The 5,000-nt window shown below is 30.4% G+C and overlaps 3 non-coding genes across 3 annotated transcripts; 1 reads left to right on the forward strand and 2 right to left on the reverse strand.

The window, feature by feature from the left end:
• Nucleotides 1-1,502: 1,502 nt before the first annotated feature.
• On the reverse strand, nt 1,503-1,576 carry TRNAD-GUC (transfer RNA aspartic acid (anticodon GUC)). Its single transcript has one exon. It is a non-coding gene; the product is annotated as a tRNA-Asp (tRNA).
• Nucleotides 1,577-2,033: 457 nt separating this feature from the next.
• Nucleotides 2,034-2,117, reverse strand: TRNAY-GUA (transfer RNA tyrosine (anticodon GUA)). Its single transcript has one exon. It is a non-coding gene; the product is annotated as a tRNA-Tyr (tRNA).
• A 941-nt stretch (nt 2,118-3,058) lies between these two features.
• Nucleotides 3,059-3,130, forward strand: TRNAT-GGU (transfer RNA threonine (anticodon GGU)). The gene has a single exon. It is a non-coding gene; the product is annotated as a tRNA-Thr (tRNA).
• The last annotated feature ends 1,870 nt before the right edge of the window (nt 3,131-5,000 follow it).

A 5,000-nucleotide genomic window follows, 5' to 3' on the forward strand; every position in this document is an offset into this window, starting at 1 on the left:
GAAATCCTTAAGGAAATGATAAAAGAGAAATCTTAATATTCCCACCTGGTAGTAACATTCATTGACTTATAACTTCCTATAATTTTTTTATGTTTAATGTTTTATGATTTTACTAAAAATAATCAAAAAAAACTTTTTAGATGTTCTAATAACTAATAAATAGAATGAATTCTTGTTTTTCGTGAATGATGTTAGCCCAGAATCCTTTTTTTGACTCTGTAATAGCAATTCCACTATTATAGTATAGTATTTTTAGCGAATAATACAAAAAAAAGAATAGAATAAAAAATTTGAAAAAATAATGAAATAGTTCCTTCATATTTATAGAGATAGGAGACAAAATTTACATGGATATAGTAAGTATTGCTTGGGCTGCTTTAATGGTAGTTTTTTCATTTTCCCTTTCCCTCGTAGTATGGGGAAGAAGTGGGCTATAGGGATACTAAAAATTGAGTTAAGGGATCCAAGTAACCTTGTTGATTTCTACCTGAATTTTTGAATTTCGAAACTATTGAATGAAAATATTTCATTTAAACTAATACTAATTAATTGAGTTCAAATAGAAAATCTATCTTGATTCTATTATATTTTAGTAGTGTAATGTATTCTATGTATCTTATAGGAATTGAAAATACTCTTTCAATCAAACAAATATTTTCATTATTCCCATATTCCTATTTTGAGAAAAACAAGGGAATCAAAAAGAAGAAGAAATGGATTCCTATTCCAATCAAATTTTTCTTAAAATTTCTATTTCGATGAACTGACGCTTAACCTGGTTATATAGATATATATACTATATGGAAAATGGCGGACCGTGTAATAACCATTCCTGTTTTTTTACCCCCTTTTTTTCCTAAGATACCGGAATTGTTTGTAAAAAGAATCTGAAAAAAAAAATTGGACGCAATTCTCAGATAGTAGAAATCAAATTGATTTCTACTATCTGGATTACGCTGATTGTACGATCATTTTTTTAAATCATTCATAAAAATGAAGAAATCATATTTCAGTGAAATTAGTCACTTTTACTTACCGTTTTTACATAAATTATAAGTAAAAAAGCAGTAGGAACTAGAATAAACAGTGCAGTAGCAATAAATGCGAGAATATTTACTTCCATAATCTTTATTATGTTCTATTTCTCTTAAATTTCTAAAAAAAAAATTCGGGATTTAATCCCATAGAAATGTTCAATCTTTCAACAATGGTATAAATTGGATTTCAATGATATCAAATCGGATCAATATCATGAATCACAAAATCTGAGCTATCAAATCAACTCATGAAATAGTATAACATAGGAAGATCTTTTATCCATACTAAATAAAACAAAAAAACATTTATTCTTGATGAAAGTCCAAAATCCCTTTCCTTCCTTTTTCGGCGAAACAAATGAAAAAGCAGGGGGGGGCCCCAAATAAAATTTTGTTTATCAATTTGATTCCCTACAAATACACAAAAAAGGAATTTATTTTTTATTTTTTTGGATTTATATCCAACGGGATTGACGGGGCTCGAACCCGCAGCTTCCGCCTTGACAGGGCGGTGCTCTGACCAATTGAACTACAATCCCAGGGAAAGGGGTGTACTGTATAAATATTTTTACGGACCGTTTCTGTCAAACCTTTTCTTTTTCTATTTCGGATTCGAACCTTTTTGTTGTAAATGAAAAAAGCGCATTTTTTTATATATTGATATGTATATCGATATCCACTTTAGTGAGATCGACACAAATTACTCGTAATCCGTTTCTTATTCTTATTCTATTAACAAATCGATTGAAAATTGAATCAATGAAAAAAAAATATTTTTTTTTTCAATTTTTCCTTATATTTTCTACTTACAGATCTTGACATGAATACCGATTATTAACAAGATTTTGAATTTGTGGAAAGAAATATGGAATACAGAAAAAAAAGAAATAACCTTAGATATGTTTAATATTTTGATTCTTCCGTATCATAGCACATCAGTCATTTCCAGAGAACTATAAATGGGTTATAGAATTTCATAGTGGATCGGCAAATTCTTGGGCCGAGCTGGATTTGAACCAGCGTAGACATATTGCCAACGAATTTACAGTCCGTCCCCATTAACCGCTCGGGCATCGACCCAGCACAATAGGAAGAATACATTTCAGTTTTTATTGAAAATTTTTGATCAACTTCCTTTCGTAACACCCTACCCCCAGGGGAAGTCGAATCCCCGCTGCCTCCTTGAAAGAGAGATGTCCTGAACCACTAGACGATGGGGGCATACTTGCCCGACCGCCATTATACTACGTTCATAGTATGAACAGTTTTTTGCAATTGTCAATATAATGATATGATTCGATAAAAAAAAATATTTTTCGTTCTTTCATAATTCCATAGAAATTTTTTATTAATCATTTATATTTCTAAATTTTTTTATTCCAGTCATAATAAGAAAAAAAAAGAAGTAATGTTCCAATAAAGAGAAAATTCTTCACAGGAATGATTCGTTTGTTGCAAAGGACGAGAGGTTAAAACTTCATTTCTATCATTTATTACTAATACTAAGATTCGATAGGTAGATTTATATCTAATACTAAGAAAAAAAACTTTGGAAAATAGAATTTTTCAATAAAAAAATAAAAATTTGGTTTAGGGACAGAACATATTGAATCCATTTTATCAATGATTCGATTTTATCAATGTTTCGATGAAATATTTTATTTTGTGAGTACATTTATGTATCAATAAAAAGAATTTAGTGTTATGATTAGAATGACTTCAAGAATCCATTTTGAAATAATATATTTGATATGGATCAAATCCAATCTTAATCAATTCTTTTTTTTAACTATATTCTATTCACTAGGTAAATCCAATTTTTTGTTCTTTGATGAGTCATTATACAAATAATAGATATTGATGTACATGTATTCTAATCCCATTTATATCATTTAATTTATATAATTTATATAAATTTATAGAAATAATTTATATAAATTTATAGAATAAGTATACACAGTAACAAATATATGTACTAGTCATGCTAGTTCCTTATTTAGAAATTGAAAGAAAGAAAAAGGGCCCTTTTAACTCAGTGGTAGAGTAACGCCATGGTAAGGCGTAAGTCATCGGTTCAAATCCGATAAGGGGCTTTTTACTTTTTTTTTCAAAAGCAATAGTCTTTCTATTTGAAGGAAGAATAAAAAGATTCTTGATATTTTGAAAAAGTTTCTATTTGTAATAAAAAAGAAAAAGTGTAAAATTCAATAATGGAAAAATAAAAAAAAGTAAGTGGACCTAACCCGTTGAATTATATTTATATCTACTATTCTGATATTCAAATTTGATAAAGATTCAATTCGAACAATTTTTTTTCTTTTTAAGACTTTTTTCGTTTAGACTCCCTAAGAATCTCTGAATATTTCCAATGAAATCTTCTTGTTTCTGAACTAAGAAAAAAGGTTATGCCTTTTCTTTACTCAGAAGGGCCTTAATACGAATTTCAAGTTCCACCAAACAAGTTTTTTTAAAATTAAAATGAAACATATTTTTTTCCATAAATTTCTATTATTTCTATAAGATTAGATAGAATCTTATAGAAATAATAGAAAAATACATTAAATTATGTCTTCACATATCAAATAGTTTCTTTTCATATCGATGTGTACGATATTTTTCCAGCAATTCATATATATGAGACAAAAACTTTCATTTACAGTTTTTTCTTTTTATTATAGTATTTATAAAAAAAAATGAAATACTAAAGAAAAAACTGTAAATGAAATAGAAATTTAGAAAACCTATGATCCTACAGTAGTTTCCTAGACAAAATAGAAGTCAATTCACAACCAAACTTCAAGAATAAGTTTCTTTGATGAAAGGAGAGAAATATGTCTGAAGATCCGCTAGGTATAAGAAGTGAAACAGGGGATCATTTGTTTCTTGAACAGTTCTGAAAAAAAAATTTCTATCGGATTTTGGAGTCATAGCAGATTTTATGATTGATGACTTGGAAGATTTTTAAGAATAGATAAGGAATAACCACATCGAGTTCATGGATTTGCCCTAGATATCAATAGACCCATAAATGATTTTTTATTCGAAACCGATTAGAAAACAAGGGAAAGTATACTTATATATTCTATATATATATAGAGAGAGAAATGAATAGAGATAAATGATCAAGGTCCGTCCCATCTCTGAAAATGCTCTATGAGGTGTTGGGAAATGGTTGAAGTAGTTGAATAGGAGGATCGCTATGACTATAGCTCTTGGTAAATTTACCAAAGATGAAAATGATTTATTTGATATTATGGATGACTGGTTGCGGAGGGACCGTTTCGTTTTTGTGGGTTGGTCCGGTCTATTACTCTTTCCTTGCGCCTATTTCGCCTTGGGGGGTTGGTTTACAGGTACGACCTTTGTAACTTCATGGTATACTCACGGCTTGGCAAGTTCTTATTTAGAAGGCTGCAACTTCTTAACCGCTGCAGTTTCCACTCCCGCTAATAGTTTAGCACACTCTTTGTTGTTACTGTGGGGTCCTGAAGCACAGGGAGATTTTACCCGTTGGTGTCAGTTAGGCGGTCTGTGGACTTTTGTTGCTCTCCACGGTGCTTTCGGATTAATAGGTTTCATGTTACGTCAATTTGAACTTGCTCGATCTGTTCAATTGCGACCTTATAATGCAATCGCATTCTCAGGTCCAATTGCTGTTTTTGTTTCTGTATTCCTTATTTATCCACTGGGTCAGTCTGGTTGGTTCTTTGCTCCAAGTTTTGGTGTAGCAGCTATATTTCGATTCATCCTCTTTTTCCAAGGATTTCATAATTGGACATTAAACCCATTTCATATGATGGGAGTTGCTGGTGTATTGGGCGCTGCACTACTATGCGCTATTCATGGTGCAACCGTAGAAAATACTTTATTTGAAGATGGTGATGGCGCAAATACATTCCGTGCTTTTAACCCAACCCAAGCTGAAGAAACTTATTCAATGGTTACTGCTAATCGCTTTTGGTC

The sequence above is a fragment of the Vigna unguiculata genome, unplaced genomic scaffold (assembly GCF_037176805.1).
Source record: "Vigna unguiculata cultivar grain cowpea cultivar isolate G323 ecotype 2 unplaced genomic scaffold, ASM3717680v1 ptg000414l, whole genome shotgun sequence".
NCBI lineage: Eukaryota > Viridiplantae > Streptophyta > Magnoliopsida > Fabales > Fabaceae > Vigna > Vigna unguiculata.